At 33.8% G+C, this 20,133-nt stretch overlaps 1 long non-coding RNA gene across 1 annotated transcript in view; it reads left to right on the forward strand.

The window, feature by feature from the left end:
• The window catches only part of LOC141254513 (uncharacterized), a 55,187-nt gene extending 36,476 nt beyond the window's left edge, over positions 1–18,711 (forward strand). The window contains exons 2-3 of the long non-coding RNA XR_012315565.1: positions 16,847–17,078; positions 17,572–18,711. This is a non-coding gene — a long non-coding RNA (uncharacterized lncRNA). The remainder of the gene's footprint in view (positions 1–16,846; positions 17,079–17,571) is intronic.
• Positions 18,712–20,133: the final 1,422 nt, after the last annotated feature.

Raw genomic sequence — 20,133 nt, forward strand, 5'->3', positions numbered from 1 at the left:
CTATATACAGAACTACTGCTGTATACTGTCTATATACAGAGCTACTGCTATATACTGTCTATATACAGAACTACTGCTATATTCTGTCTATATACAAAGCTACTGCTATATACTGTCTATATACAGAACTACTGATATATACTGTCTATATACAGAACTACTGCTGTATACTGTCTATATACAGAGCTACTGCTATATACTTTCTATATACAGAACTGCTGCTATATACTGTCTATATACAGAACTACTGCTATATACTGTCTATATACAGAGCTACTGCTATATACTGTCTATATACAGAACTACTGATATATACTGTCTATACACAGAACTACTGCTATATACTGTCTATACACAGAACTACTGCTATATATACTGTCTATATACAGAACTACTGCTATATATACTGTCTATATACAGAACTGCTGCTATATATACTGTCTATATACAGAACTACTGCTATATACTGTCTATATACAGAACTACTACTATATACTGTCTATATACAGAACTACTGCTATATATTGTCTATATACAGAACTACTGCTGTATACTGTCTATATACAGAACTGCTGCTATATACTGTCTATATACAGAACTACTGCTATATACTGTCTATATACAGAGCTACTGCTATATACTGTCTATATACAGAACTACTGATATATACTGTCTATACACAGAACTACTGCTATATATACTGTCTATATACAGACTGCTGCTATATACTGTCTATATACAGAGCTACTGCTATATACTGTCTATATACAGACCTACTGCTATATACTGTCTATATACAGAGCTACTGTTATATACTGTCTATATACAGAGCTACTGCTATATACTGTCTATATACAGAACTACTGCTATATACTGTCTATATACAGAACTACTGCTATATACTGTCTATATAAAGAGCTACTGCTATATACTGTCTATATACAGAACTACTGCTATATACTGTCTATATACAGAACTACTGCTGTATACTGTCTATATACAGAGCTACTGCTGTATACTGTCTATATACAGAGCTACTGCTATATACTGTCTATATACAGAACTGCTGCTATATACTGTCTATATACAGAACTACTGCTATATACTGTCTATATACAGAGCTACTGCTATATACTGTCTATACACAGAACTACTGCTATATACTGTCTATATACAGAACTACTGCTATATACTGTCTATATACAGAACTACTGCTATGTACTATCTATATACAGAACTACTGCTATATACTGTCTATATACAGAACTGCTGCTATATACTGTCTATATACAGAACTACTGCTATATACTGTCTATATACAGAACTACTGCTATATACTGTCTATATACAGAACTACTGCTATATACTGTCTATATACAGAACTACTGCTATGTACTATCTATATACAGAACTACTGCTATATACTGTCTATACACAGAACTACTGCTATATACTGTCTATACACAGAACTACTGCTATATATACTGTCTATATACAGAACTGCTGCTATATACTGTCTATATACAGAACTACTGCTATATACTGTCTATATACAGAACTACTGCTATATACTGTCTATATACAGAACTACTGCTGTATACTGTCTATATACAGAACTGCTGCTATATACTGTCTATATACAGAACTACTGCTATATACTGTCTATATACAGAGCTACTGCTATATACTGTCTATATACAGAACTACTGATATATACTGTCTATACACAGAACTACTGCTATATATACTGTCTATATACAGAACTGCTGCTATATACTGTCTATATACAGAGCTACTGCTATATACTGTCTATACACAGAGCTACTGCTATATACTGTCTATATACAGAACTACTGCTATATACTGTCTATATACAGAACTACTGCTATATACTGTCTATATACAGAACTACTGCTATATACTGTCTATACCCAGAACTACTGCTATATACTGTCTATATACAGAGATACTGCTATATACTGTCTATATACAGAACTGCTGCTATATACTGTCTATATACAGAACTGCTGCTATATACTGTCTATATACAGAGCTACTGCTATATACTGTCTATATACAGAACTACTGCTATATATACTGATTACTGCTATATACTGTCTATATACAGAACTACTGCTATATACTGTCTATTCACAGAACTACTGCTATATACTGTCTATATACAGAACTGCTGCTATATACTGTCTATACACAGAACTACTGCTATATACTGTCTATACACAGAACTGCTGCTATGTACTGTCTATACACAGAACTACTGCTATATACTGTCTATATACAAAGCTACTGCTATATACTGTCTATATACAGAACTACTGCTATATACTGTCTATATACAGAACTACTGCTATATACTGTCTATATACAGAACTACTGCTATATACTGTCTATATACAGAGCTACTGCTATATACTGTCTATATACAGAGCTACTGCTATATACTGTCTATACACAGAACTACTGCTATATACTGTCTATATACAGAACTACTGCTATATACTGTCTATACAGAGCTACTGCTATATACTGTCTATATTCAGAACTACTGCTATATACTATATATACACAGAACTACTGCTATATACTGTCTATACACAGAACTACTGCTATATATACTGTCTATATACAGAACTGCTGCTATATACTGTCTATATACAGAACTACTGCTATATACTGTCTATATACAGAACTACTGCTATATACTGTCTATATACAGAACTACTGCTGTATACTGTCTATATACAGAACTGCTGCTATATACTGTCTATATACAGAACTACTGCTATATACTGTCTATATACAGAGCTACTGCTATATACTGTCTATATACAGAACTACTGATATATACTGTCTATACACAGAACTACTGCTATATATACTGTCTATATACAGAACTGCTGCTATATACTGTCTATATACAGAACTACTGCTATATACTGTCTATATACAGAACTGCTGCTATATACTATCTATACACAGAACTACTGCTATATACTGTCTATATACAGAACTACTGCTATATACTGTCTATATACAGAACTACTGCTATATACTGTCTATATACAGAACTACTGCTATATACTGTCTATATACAGAACTACTGATATATACTGTCTATACACAGAACTGCTATATATACTGACTACTGCTATATACTGTCTATATACAGAACTGCTGCTATATACTGTCTATATACAGAACTACTGCTATATACTGTCTATATACAGAACTACTGCTATATACTGTCTATATACAGAACTACTGCTATATACTGTCTATATACAGAGCTACTGCTGTATACTGTCTATATACAGAACTACTGCTATATACTGTCTATATACAGAACTACTGCTATATACTGTCTATATACAGAACTACTGCTATATACTGTCTATATACAGAACTACTGCTATATACTGTCTATATACAGAACTACTGCTATATACTGTCTATATACAGAACTACTGCTGTATACTGTCTATATACAGAGCTACTGCTATATACTGTCTATATACACAACTGCTGCTATATACTGTCTATATACAGAACTACTGCTATATACTGTCTATATACAGAGCTACTGCTATATACTGTCTATATACAGAACTACTGATATATACTGTCTATACACAGAACTACTGCTATATATACTGTCTATATACAGAACTGCTGCTATATACTGTCTATATACAGAGCTACTGCTATATACTGTCTATATACAGAACTACTGATATATACTGTCTATACACAGAACTACTGCTATATATACTGTCTATATACAGAACTGCTGCTATATACTGTCTATATACAGAGCTACTGCTATATTCTGTCTATATACAGAACTACTGCTGTATACTGTCTATATACAGAGCTACTGCTATATACTGTCTATATACAGAACTACTGCTATATACTGTCTATATACAGAACTACTGCTATATACTGTCTATATACAGAACTACTGCTATATACTGTCTATATACAGAACTACTGCTGTATACTGTCTATATACAGAGCTACTGCTGTATACTGTCTATACACAGAACTACTGCTATATACTGTCTATACACAGAACTACTGCTATATACTGTCTATATACAGAACTACTGCTATATACTGTCTATATACAGAACTACTGCTATATACTGTCTATATACAGAACTACTGCTATATACTGTCTGTATACAGAACTACTGCTATATACTGTCTATATACAGAACTACTGCTATATACTGTCTATATACAGAGCTACTGCTATATACTGTCTATATACAGAACTACTGATATATACTGTCTATACACAGAACTACTGCTATATACTGTCTATATACAGAGCTACTGTTATATACTGTCTATATACAGAGCTACTGCTATATACTGTCTATATACAGAGCCACTGCTATATACTGTCTATATACAGAACTACTGCTATATACTGTCTATATACAGAACTACTGCTATATACTGTCTATACACAGAACTGCTGATATATACTGTCTATACACAGAACTACTGCTATATATACTGTCTATATACAGAACTACTGCTATATACTGTCTATATACAGAACTACTGCTATATACTGTCTATATACAGAACTACTGCTATATACTGTCTATATACAGAGCTACTGCTATATACTGTCTATATACAGAACTACTGCTATATACTGTCTATATACAGAACTACTGCTATATACTGTCTATATACAGAACTACTGCTATATACTGTCTATATACGGAACTACTGTTATATACTGTCTATATACAGAACTACTGCTATATACTGTCTATATACAGAACTACTGCTATATACTGTCTATATACAGAACTACTGCTATATACTGTCTATATACAGAGCTACTGCTATATACTGTCTGTATACAGATCTACTGCTATATACTGTCTATATACAGATCTACTGCTATATACTGTCTATATACAAAACTACTGCTATATACTGTCTATACACAGAACTACTGCTATATACTGTCTATATACAGAGCTACTGCTATATACTGTCTATATACAGAACTACTGCTATATACTGTCTATATACAGAACTACTGCTATATACTGTCTATATACAGAGCTACTGCTATATACTGTCTATATACAGAGCTACTGCTATATACTGTCTATATACAGAACTACTGCTATGTACTGTCTATATACGGAACTACTGCTATGTACTGTCTATATACAGAACGACTGCTATATACTGTCTATATATGGAACTACTGTTATGTCTATATACAGAGCTACTGCTATATACTGTCTATATACAGAACTACTGCTATATACTGTCTATATACAGAGCTACTGCTATATACTGTCTGTATACAGAGCTACTGCTATATACTGTCTATATACAGAGCTACTGCTATATACTGTCTATATACAGAACTACTGCTATATACTGTCTATATACAGAGCTACTGCTATATACTGTCTATATACAGAACTACTGCTATATACTGTCTATATACAGAGCTACTGCTATATACTGTCTGTATACAGATCTACTGCTATATACTGTCTATATACAGAACTACTGCTATATACTGTCTATATACAGAACTACTGCTATATACTGTCTATATACAGAGCTACTGCTATATATACTGACTACTGCTATATACTGTCTATATACAGAACTACTGCTATATACTGTCTATATACAGAGTTACTGCTATATATACTGACTACTGCTATATACTGTCTATATACAGAACTACTGCTATATACTGTCTATATACAAAGCTACTGCTATATATACTGACTACTGCTATATACTGTCTATATACAGAGCTACTGCTATATACTGTCTATATACAGAACTACTGTTATATACTGTCTATATACAGAGCTACTGCTATATACTGTCTGTATACAGATCTACTGCTATATACTGTCTATATACAGATCTACTGCTATATACTGTCTATATACAGAACTACTGCTATATACTGTCTATATACAGAATTACTGCTATATACTGTCTATATACAGAACTACTGCTATATACTGTCTATATACAGAACTACTGCTATGTACTATCTATATACAGAACTACTGCTGTATACTGTCTATATACAGAGCTACTGCTATATACTGTCTGTATACAGATCTACTGCTATATACTGTCTATATACAGATCTACTGCTATATACTGTCTATATACAGAACTACTGCTATATACTGTCTATATACAGAACTACTGCTATATACTGTCTATATACAGAACTACTGCTATATACTGTCTATATACAGAACTACTGCTATGTACTATCTATATACAGAGCTACTGCTGTATACTGTCTATACACAGAACTACTGCTATATACTGTCTATACACAGAACTACTGCTATATACTGTCTATATACAGAACTACTGCTATATACTGTCTATATACAGAACTACTGCTATATACTGTCTATATACAGAACTACTGCTATATACTGTCTATATACAGAACTACTGCTATATACTGTCTATATACAGAACTACTGCTATATACTGTCTATATACAGAACTACTGCTATGTACTATCTATATACAGAACTACTGCTATATACTGTCTATATACAGAACTACTGCTATATACTGTCTATATACAGAACTACTGCTATGTACTATCTATATACAGAGCTACTGCTGTATACTGTCTATACACAGAACTACTGCTATATACTGTCTATACACAGAACTACTGCTATATACTGTCTATATACAGAACTACTGCTATATACTGTCTATATACAGAACTACTGCTATATACTGTCTATATACAGAACTACTGCTATATACTGTCTATATACAGAACTACTGCTATATACTGTCTATACACAGAACTACTGCTATATACTGTCTATATACAGAGCTACTGTTATATACTGTCTATATACAGAGCTACTGTTATATACTGTCTATATACAGAGCTACTGCTATATACTGTCTATATAGAGAACTACTGCTATATACTGTCTATATACAGAACTACTGCTATATACTGTCTATATACAGAACTACTGCTATATACTGTCTATATACAGAACTACTGCTATATACTGTCTATATACAGAACTACTGCTATATACTGTCTATATACAGAACTACTGCTATGTACTATCTATATACAGAACTACTGCTGTATACTGTCTATATACAGAGCTACTGCTATATACTGTCTGTATACAGATCTACTGCTATATACTGTCTATATACAGATCTACTGCTATATACTGTCTATATACAGAACTACTGCTATATACTGTCTATATACAGAACTACTGCTATATACTGTCTATATACAGAACTACTGCTATGTACTGTCTATATACAGAACTACTGCTATGTACTATCTATATACAGAGCTACTGCTGTATACTGTCTATACACAGAACTACTGCTATATACTGTCTATACACAGAACTACTGCTATATACTGTCTATATACAGAACTACTGCTATATACTGTCTATATACAGAACTACTGCTATATACTGTCTATATACAGAACTACTGCTATATACTGTCTGTATACAGAACTACTGCTATATGCTGTCTATACACAGAACTACTGCTATATACTGTCTATATACAGAGCTACTGCTATATACTGTCTATATACAGAACTACTGATATATACTGTCTATACACAGAACTACTGCTATATACTGTCTATATACAGAGCTACTGTTATATACTGTCTATATACAGAGCTACTGCTATATACTGTCTATATACAGAGCTACTGCTATATACTGTCTATATACAGAACTACTGCTATATACTGTCTATATACAGAACTACTGCTATATACTGTCTATACACAGAACTGCTGATATATACTGTCTATACACAGAACTACTGCTATATATACTGTCTATATACAGAACTACTGCTATATACTGTCTATATACAGAACTACTGCTATATACTGTCTATATACAGAACTACTGCTATATACTGTCTATATACAGAGCTACTGCTATATACTGTCTATATACAGAACTACTGCTATATACTGTCTATATACAGAACTACTGCTATATACTGTCTATATACAGAACTACTGCTATATACTGTCTATATACGGAACTACTGTTATATACTGTCTATATACAGAACTACTGCTATATACTGTCTATATACAGAACTACTGCTATATACTGTCTATATACAGAACTACTGCTATATACTGTCTATATACAGAGCTACTGCTATATACTGTCTGTATACAGATCTACTGCTATATACTGTCTATATACAGATCTACTGCTATATACTGTCTATATACAAAACTACTGCTATATACTGTCTATACACAGAACTACTGCTATATACTGTCTATATACAGAGCTACTGCTATATACTGTCTATATACAGAACTACTGCTATATACTGTCTATATACAGAACTACTGCTATATACTGTCTATATACAGAGCTACTGCTATATACTGTCTATATACAGAGCTACTGCTATATACTGTCTATATACAGAACTACTGCTATATACTGTCTATATACGGAACTACTGCTATGTACTGTCTATATACAGAACGACTGCTATATACTGTCTATATATGGAACTACTGTTATGTCTATATACAGAGCTACTGCTATATACTGTCTATATACAGAACTACTGCTATATACTGTCTATATACAGAGCTACTGCTATATACTGTCTGTATACAGAGCTACTGCTATATACTGTCTATATACAGAGCTACTGCTATATACTGTCTATATACAGAACTACTGCTATATACTGTCTATATACAGAGCTACTGCTATATACTGACTATATACAGAACTACTGCTATATACTGTCTATATACAGAGCTACTGCTATATACTGTCTGTATACAGATCTACTGCTATATACTGTCTATATACAGAACTACTGCTATATACTGTCTATATACAGAACTACTGCTATATACTGTCTATATACAGAGCTACTGCTATATATACTGACTACTGCTATATACTGTCTATATACAGAACTACTGCTATATACTGTCTATATACAGAGTTACTGCTATATATACTGACTACTGCTATATACTGTCTATATACAGAACTACTGCTATATACTGTCTATATACAAAGCTACTGCTATATATACTGACTACTGCTATATACTGTCTATATACAGAGCTACTGCTATATACTGTCTATATACAGAACTACTGTTATATACTGTCTATATACAGAGCTACTGCTATATACTGTCTGTATACAGATCTACTGCTATATACTGTCTATATACAGATCTACTGCTATATACTGTCTATATACAGAACTACTGCTATATACTGTCTATATACAGAACTACTGCTATATACTGTCTATATACAGAACTACTGCTATATACTGTCTATATACAGAACTACTGCTATGTACTATCTATATACAGAACTACTGCTATATACTGTCTATATAAAGAACTACGATTATATACTGTATGTATACAGAGCTACTGCTATATACTGTCTATATACAGAACGACTGCTATATACTGTCTGTATACGGAACGACTGCTATATACTGTCTATATACGGAACTACTGTTATATACTGTCTATATACAGAGCTACTGCTATATACTGTCTATATACAGAACTACTGCTATATACTGTCTATATACAGAGCTACTGCTATATACTGTCTGTATACAGATCTACTGCTATATACTGTCTATATACAGATCTACTGCTATATACTGTCTATATACAAAACTACTGCTATATACTGTCTATATACAGAACTACTTCTATATACTGTCTATATAAAGAGCTACTGCTATATACTGTCTATATACAGAACTACTGCTATATACTGTCTATATACAGAGCTACTGCTATATACTGTCTGTATACAGATCTACTGCTATATACTGTCTATATACAGATCTACTGCTATATACTGTCTATATACAAAACTACTGCTATATACTGTCTATATACAGAACTACTGCTATATACTGTCTATATACAGAGCTACTGCTATATACTGTCTATATACAGAGCTACTGCTATATACTGTCTATATACAGAACTACTGCTATATACTGTCTATATACAGAACTACTGCTATATACTGTCTATATACAGAACTACTGCTATATACTGTCTATATACGGAACTACTGCTATGTACTGTCTATATACAGAACGACTGCTATATACTGTCTATATATGGAACTACTGTTATGTCTATATACAGAGCTACTGCTATATACTGTCTATATACAGAACTACTGCTATATACTGTCTATATACAGAGCTACTGCTATATACTGTCTGTATACAGAGCTACTGCTTTATACTGTCTATATACAGAGCTACTGCTATATACTGTCTGTATACAGAGCTACTGCTATATACTGTCTATATACAGAGCTACTGCTATATACTGTCTATATACAGAGCTACTGCTATATACTGTCTATATACAGAGCTACTGCTATATACTGTCTATATACAGAACTACTGCTATATACTGTCTATATACAGAGCTACTGCTATATACTGTCTGTATACAGATCTACTGCTATATACTGTCTATATACAGAACTACTGCTATATACTGTCTATATACAGAACTACTGCTATATACTGTCTATATACAGAGCTACTGCTATATATACTGACTACTGCTATATACTGTCTATATACAGAACTACTGCTATATACTGTCTATATACAGAGTTACTGCTATATATACTGACTACTGCTATATACTGTCTATATACAGAACTACTGCTATATACTGTCTATATACAAAGCTACTGCTATATATACTGACTACTGCTATATACTGTCTATATACAGAGCTACTGCTATATACTGTCTATATACAGAACTACTGTTATATACTGTCTATATACAGAGCTACTGCTATATACTGTCTATATACAGAACTACTGTTATATACTGTCTATATACAGAGCTACTGTTATATACTGTCTATATACAGAGCTTCTGCCATATATACCGACTACTGCTATATACTGTCTATATACAGAACTACTGCTATATACTGTCTGTATACAGAGCTACTGCTATATACTGTCTATATACAGAACTACTGTTATATACTGTCTATATACAGAGCTACTGCTATATACTGTCTATATACAGAACTACTGTTATATACTGTCTATATACAGAGCTTCTGCCATATATACCGACTACTGCTATATACTGTCTATATACAGAACTACTGCTATATACTGTCTGTATACAGATCTACTGCTATATACTGTCTATATACAGATCTACTGCTATATACTGTCTATATACAAAACTACTGCTATATACTGTCTATATACAGAACTACTTCTATGTACTGTATATAAAGAGCTACTGCTATATACTGTCTATATACAGAACTACTGCTGTATACTGTCTATATACAGAGCTACTGCTATATACTGTCTGTATACAGATCTACTGCTATATACTGTCTATATACAGAACTACTGCTATATACTGTCTATATACAGAACTACTGCTATATACTGTCTATATACAGAACTACTGCTATATACTGTCTATATACAGAACTACTGCTATATACTGTCTATATACAGAACTACTGCTATATACTGTCTATATACAGAACTACTGCTATATACTGTCTATATACAGAACTACTGCTATATACTGTCTATATACAGAACTACTGCTATATACTGTCTATATACAGAGCTACTGCTGTATACTGTCTATATACAGAACTACTGCTGTATACTGTCTATATACAGAACTACTGCTGTATACTGTCTATATACAGAACTACTGCTATATACTGTATATATACAGAACTACTGCTATATACTGTCTATATACAGAACTACTGCTATATACTGTCTATATACAGAACTACTGCTATATACTGTCTATATACAGAACTACTGCTATATACTGTCTATATACGGAACTACTGCTATGTACTGTCTATATACAGAACGACTGCTATATACTGTCTATATATGGAACTACTGTTATGTCTATATACAGAGCTACTGCTATATACTGTCTATATACAGAACTACTGCTATATACTGTCTATATACAGAGCTACTGCTATATACTGTCTGTATACAGAGCTACTGCTATATACTGTCTATATACAGAGCTACTGCTATATACTGTCTGTATACAGAGCTACTGCTATATACTGTCTATATACAGAGCTACTGCTATATACTGTCTATATACAGAGCTACTGCTATATACTGTCTATATACAGAGCTACTGCTATATACTGTCTATATACAGAGCTACTGCTATATACTGTCTATATACAGAACTACTGCTATATACTGTCTATATACAGAGCTACTGCTATATACTGTCTGTATACAGATCTACTGCTATATACTGTCTATATACAGAACTACTGCTATATACTGTCTATATACAGAACTACTGCTATATACTGTCTATATACAGAGCTACTGCTATATATACTGACTACTGCTATATACTGTCTATATACAGAACTACTGCTATATACTGTCTATATACAGAGTTACTGCTATATATACTGACTACTGCTATATACTGTCTATATACAGAACTACTGCTATATACTGTCTATATACAAAGCTACTGCTATATATACTGACTACTGCTATATACTGTCTATATACAGAGCTACTGCTATATACTGTCTATATACAGAACTACTGTTATATACTGTCTATATACAGAGCTACTGCTATATACTGTCTATATACAGAACTACTGTTATATACTGTCTATATACAGAGCTACTGTTATATACTGTCTATATACAGAGCTTCTGCCATATATACCGACTACTGCTGTATACTGTCTATATACAGAACTACTGCTATATACTGTCTGTATACAGAGCTACTGCTATATACTGTCTATATACAGAACTACTGTTATATACTGTCTATATACAGAGCTACTGCTATATACTGTCTATATACAGAACTACTGTTATATACTGTCTATACACATAACTACTGCTATATACTGTCTATATACAGAACTACTGCTATATACTGTCTATACACAGAACTACTGCTATATACTGTCTATATACAGAGCTACTGCTATATACTGTCTGTATACAGAGCTACTGCTATATACTGTCTATATACAGAACTACTGTTATATACTGTCTATATACAGAGCTACTGCTATATACTGTCTATACACAGAACTACTGCTATATACTGTCTATACACATAACTAATGCTATATACTGTCTATATACAGAGCTACTGCTATATATACTGACTACTGCTATATACTGTCTATATACAGAACTACTGCTATATACTGTCTATATACAGAGTTACTGCTATATATACTGACTACTGCTATATACTGTCTATATACAGAACTACTGCTATATACTGTCTATATACAAAGCTACTGCTATATATACTGACTACTGCTATATACTGTCTATATACAGAGCTACTGCTATATACTGTCTATATACAGAACTACTGTTATATACTGTCTATATACAGAGCTACTGCTATATACTGTCTATATACAGAACTACTGTTATATACTGTCTATATACAGAGCTACTGTTATATACTGTCTATATACAGAGCTTCTGCCATATATACCGACTACTGCTATATACTGTCTATATACAGAACTACTGCTATATACTGTCTGTATACAGAGCTACTGCTATATACTGTCTATATACAGAACTACTGTTATATACTGTCTATATACAGAGCTTCTGCTATATACTGTCTATATACAGAACTACTGTTATATACTGTCTATATACAGAGCTACTGCTATATACTGTCTATATACAGAACTACTGTTATATACTGTCTATATACAGAGCTACTGTTATATACTGTCTATATACAGAGCTACTGCTATATACTGTCTATATACAGAACTACTGCTATATACAGAACTACTATTATATACTGACTACTGCTATATACTGTCTATATACAGAGCTACTGCTATATACTGTCTATATACAGAACTACTGTTATATACTGTCTATATACAGAGCTACTGCTATATACTGTCTATATACAGAACTACTGTTATATACTGTCTATATACAGAGCTACTGTTATATACTGTCTATATACAGAGCTTCTGCCATATATACCGACTACTGCTATATACTGTCTATATACAGAACTACTGCTATATACTGTCTGTATACAGAGCTACTGCTATATACTGTCTATATACAGAACTACTGTTATATACTGTCTATATACAGAGCTACTGCTATATACTGTCTATATACAGAACTACTGTTATATACTGTCTATACACATAACTACTGCTATATACTGTCTATATACAGAACTACTGCTATATACTGTCTATACACAGAACTACTGCTATATACTGTCTATATACAGAGCTACTGCTATATACTGTCTGTATACAGAGCTACTGCTATATACTGTCTATATACAGAACTACTGTTATATACTGTCTATATACAGAGCTACTGCTATATACTGTCTATACACAGAACTACTGCTATATACTGTCTATACACATAACTACTGCTATATACTGTCTATATACAGAACTACTGCTATATACTGTCTATACACAGAACTACTGCTATATACTGTCTATATACAGAACTACTGCTGTATACTGTCTATATACAGAGCTACTGCTATATACTGTCTCTATACAGAACTACTGCTATATACTGTCTACTGGTATATACTGTCTATATACAGAGCTACTGCTATATACTGTCTATATACAGAACTACTGCTATATACTGTCTATATACAGATCTACTGCTATATACTGTCTATATACAGAGCTACTGCTATATACTGTCTATACACAGAACTACTGCTATATACTGTCTATATACAGAACTACTGCTGTATACTGTCTATATACAGAGCTACTGCTATATACTGTCTATATACAGAACTACTGCTATATACTGTCTATATACAGAGCTACTGCTATATACTGTCTATATACAGAACTACTGCTATATACTGTCTATATACAGAACTACTGCTATATACTGTCTATATACAGATCTACTGCTATATACTGTCTATATACAGAGCTACTGCTATATACTGTCTGTATACAGAACTACTGCTATATACTGTCTATATACAGAACTACTGTTATATACTATCTATATACTGAACTACTGCTATATACTGTCTGTATACAGAACTATTGCTGTATACTGTCTATATACAGAACTACTGCTATATACTGTCTATATACAGAACTACTGCTATATACTGTCTATATACAGAACTGCTGCTATATACTGTCTATACAGAGAACTACTGCTATATACTGTCTATATACAGAGCTACTGCTATATACTCAAAGGGCTTGATGGAAGGCCTTAGTCTGAGTTTACACGATGCGTATTTAATGCGTTTCCGCGTTGGTTTTGCAGCTGCAGAAACGCATTAAAAACACATGGTAGAAGGGCAGCAATGTTCCCCAATTGAAATCCGCATGTGCTGTGCCCATGATGCGGATTTTTCCGCAGCGTAAACGCTGCGCTCAAAAATCCGCAGCATGTCAATTAATTTTGCGTAAACGCGGCGTTTTTGCCGCCATTGACTTGCATTAGAACGCGCCAATTCCGCAAGACTGCATTTGTACTTGCGCTATTGGCGCGTTCTAATGTGCGGATGGTACCCGGGTGTAGAGGAAAGGAGAGTCTCATCCACACCCAGGTACCATTAAAAAAGCTGTAAAAAAAAGAAAAAAATAAATATATACTTACATTCTGTCGGCCCGCGCAGCGCTCCTGCTTGGTTCCCGGCACTTTGCAGTGAGTTGAAGGACCTGCGCTGATGTCAGAGTCATGTGACGGGTCACGTGACGCTGACGTCGGCAGGTCTTTCAATTCAAAGTTGCCGGCGAGGGAGAACGGATTGAGCAGGACAGCGCGGGCCATCAGAGGGTAAAGTATACATTTATTTTTTATTTTTACCACTCTCTCGGGTCACTCTATATAAATCCATGCCGGTTGCATGGATTTATACAGTGTGACCAGGTTGTCAAGCACTTTCCAGGTGATGCTAAAATCGCCTGGAAAGCTCTTGTCAATCCACATGCGGAAATGCATGTGAATCCGCATGTATTCCGCAGGAAAAACGCATGCACAATTTGCATGCGTTTTTTATGCTAGGGAGATGCAGAAATTTTCTGCTTCATTTCTGCATCGTGTGCACATACCCTTAAGGTACATTACCCATTAATTCCAACATTTATATTTATTGCCGAAAGTGCATAAGGATTTGAAAAATCCACCAGGTCGTCCGATCTTATCAGGCAATGGGAGCCTGACTGAACCTATATCAAAGTTTTTGGACTTTTATTTAAAACCTATTGTTAGTGAGTTGCCTTTCTATGTGAAAGATTCCACTGAAGTTTTACAAAGATTGGATAGCGTTCACATGGAGCCAGATACGTTTTTGGTTGCATGTGACGTCGAGTCTTTGTATGCAAACATTGAGCATTAACATGGTCTAAGAGCAGTGAGGTTTTTCCTGGAAAGTCAAAATTTGAACAAATGCCTATCTGAATTGGTTCTAATCTTGATGGAGTATGTTCTCACCCACAATAATTTTTTGTACAAAGATCATCACTTTCTACAGAAGAGGGGAGTGGAGATGGGGGCGGCCTGTTCCCCATCGTACGCAAACCTCTTTCTGGGATGGTGGGAGAGAGAACAGTTACAAAAGGATGATGATATTTTTTCTAGTTCAGTTGTATGATGGATACGATTTATAGATGATATACTATTTATTTGGCAGGGCTCCCGTGAACTTCTGGATCTCTTCTTGGTACATCTGAACAACAATATATTCAACATTAAATTGTCTTCAGTTATAAGTCAAACTACAATCAACGTTCTGGATCTCTGCATCAGGATCAATACAAATGGAAGAATAAATACTGATATTTACCGGAAGGATACGAGTGTAAATTCCTTTCTGCATGCCAGATCAGCACATCCGACACATGTGATAAGAGCCATACCCACAGGTCAGTTTATTAGGGCAAAACGGATTTGTAGCCAGGAAAATGATTTTGAACACCAGGCTAGGGACCTTGAACGTAGATTCATCCAACGCGGATATAGAAAACAGAATGTTGATAAGGCTTATGTGCATGCTAAACATTTGAATAGACAGTCCCTTCTTGTCTCAGCCAAAGATAAGAAGGGAGATGTGAGGGGTTGCACGAGACTTATTACTGACTACAATTCAAGATGGAAAGAGATGTCTGAAGTAGTAGCCAAATATTGGCCCATTCTAAGACAAGATGCGACTATATCCTCCTTTATATCAGATAGACCAAGTCTCACGGCTAGACATGGAAAAAACGATGAAGGATATGTTGGTTCACAGTCACCACAGAACACCTCCTTCTAAATTTATTTTTAATTCTAAGGGCCCGAAATGGGGATGTTGGCAATGTGGGAGCTGTAAGGCATGTAGATATTTGGGGAAGACTAATAACTTCTGTGATTCAACAGGCACTCGGGAGAACAAGATCCTGCATTATATAAATTGTCGGACATCATCTATCATCTACCTGGCTATCTGCCCCTGTGGTTTGTACTATGTTGGAATGACAACACGAGAATTGCGAGTCCGCATTTTGGAACACATTAAAGACATTAAATCAGCTATGAAATTACAACCAGAGGACTTGGAAGCCAGTGCCAAATTGAAACCTATGGCTAGACATTTCAGAGAACATCATCCACACCAGGAATATCTACTAAAATGTCGAGAAATTGATTGACTTTATCCAAATATTAGAAAGGGAAATCTTGCCAAAAAATTGTCACAGATGGAATGTAAATGGATTACTGTATTGAGGAGTATGAGACCAGATGGACTAAATGATCAATGGGGCTTTGTGAGTTTTCTATAAGCTAATTGTTCTTACCATGAGATATAGGTGACTCTGCTGCGGCCACTGTCTTTTATTTATACTTTTTTATGTTTTTATCTTTTCTTTGTGAACGTAGGCTCTTTCCCCCCCCTTTTTTTGATGGGTGGAGAGGTGTTACAGGTGCATGATATTAGATATCTATATTTGGATATATTTATGTATGCATCTTTCTGTTGAGGTATGAGCAGGCATTTTGTATTTTCAATCTTTGAGGTCATGACTTTTCCTTTGGGTACATGGACATGTGGGGTTATGGGTGTAATGATTCATAGTTTTGGAAGTATGTGCTATGTTTGGTCTTTGTGTGCATGGATGCATGGGTTTTGTATCTGGGATATGTTTAACTTCATGTGTATTGGTTGTATATGGATGCTAGACGGTACATTCATGCACAAGTCTTATCCCTTTTTTTTTTTTGGACATTATGCATTTAGCACTTTATCTTGTATAAATTTCACTTTATATATTTATATATTCTCATTCTCATACACATTCATATTCATACATATGTTTATAATTTCACTGATTTGCACTTTATTTAAGATTGTATGACATTCAAGTACTTACATCAAATTTGCACCATACACATGTTTAGTCCTTACACATATTTGGATTTCACATTTTGTGTATTATTATTCACTGATTGATATTTATAATTATTTATATTTTTCATTTTTCTCATTCTTTATTATTTTATTCTTTCTCCTTTCTCCCTTTATTTATTTATTTATTTTTTTCTCTCCCTTTTTCTTTTCCTTATCAATTATGTTGATTTTAAATTATTATATATATATATATATATATATATATATATATATATATATATATATATATATATATATATATATATATATATTCACATATACCTTCAACTTTTACCTTATCTCTTTGGTTTTGTTCTTTTTTGATTTGCTCTCTTTCTTGGTTGTCCACTGTTCTTTATTTTTTCTGTTTTATAATAATACTTCCATGTATTCTTTGTTTTTCTTTATAATCTGCTCCTGTAAACCTTAGGCTTGGGTATCGCCATGGCTTTTTGCCATACCTCAACATGGCTGCTGTGAGCGTCGTGCGCCGCAGCGTGCGTGCGCCTTGCGGACCTCCGGAGTGGTTGGGCACGTGAGCGCGTCATGAATGGCAATCCGCCCTTCAGTGACGCGCTCCGGACCTTCTGCCCCGGAAGTGTCTGCAGGGGCGCATACGCGGCTGGCGGCGCCCAATAGTAAGGCGCTTGCATTTATTAATTATGGCCAGCAGCTGCATGCCTTGTATTTATTCCACCACTCCCCCTCACACCACACTCCCTGACGAAGCAAGGAGCGAAACGGCGTTGGAGTGGTGTGAGGGGACCGGGGTATGTCTCCAATCTTACCTTTTATAATCATGGTCTCCTTTGTGTTATATACTGTTTATGTAACCCGTTGATCAAGGGTTTGTGTGTGACACGATTTGATTCTTTGCAGCCAAAACTTTCATTGTTAATCAATTGCATATATACATATGTTTAATGCACAAGCACTTTACATGTACCTATATATATTGGTTTTTTGATATATTGTTTATTGTTTTTTTGAATATTATGCTGCTATTAGAGATGATTATGTGTATTTAATCTATTATTATACATTTAATTACTGTGAATCAAATTTGGTTGTCATTCAAATATATACACGTCTTTATATAGGAGATCAATGTGGAATATTTATTGTGAGCATCCCCCTCCTGAGCTGTATTTTAATTATGTTTTATTCATTTTTAATTTTTTGTCTTGTTGTCTGTTTTTTATTTGATTGTACTTGAATGAAATAAAATATATTAATTGTACTTGATAATATTGTAGTCTCTTTATACCTCTTTTCTGGACTTTGCATTTTGAGTTTTGAGGTATTTGGATTTATTTATTTTTTTGAAATTTGTGGTATTTCCTTCTCTCTATAGGATTTATTCTACTGTAATATACTGTCTATATACAGAGCTACTGTTATATACTGTCTATATACAGAACTACTGCTATATACTCTCTATATACAGAGCTACTGTTATATACTGTCTATATACAGAACTACTGCTATATACTGTCTATACACAGAACTACTGCTATATACTGTCTATATACAGAGCTACTGCTATATGCTGT

This window comes from Phyllobates terribilis, unplaced genomic scaffold (assembly GCF_046119375.1).
Source record: "Phyllobates terribilis strain yellow unplaced genomic scaffold, ASM4611937v1 Scaffold_1__5_contigs__length_1240528914, whole genome shotgun sequence".
In the NCBI taxonomy this organism is placed as follows: Eukaryota; Metazoa; Chordata; class Amphibia; order Anura; family Dendrobatidae; genus Phyllobates; species Phyllobates terribilis.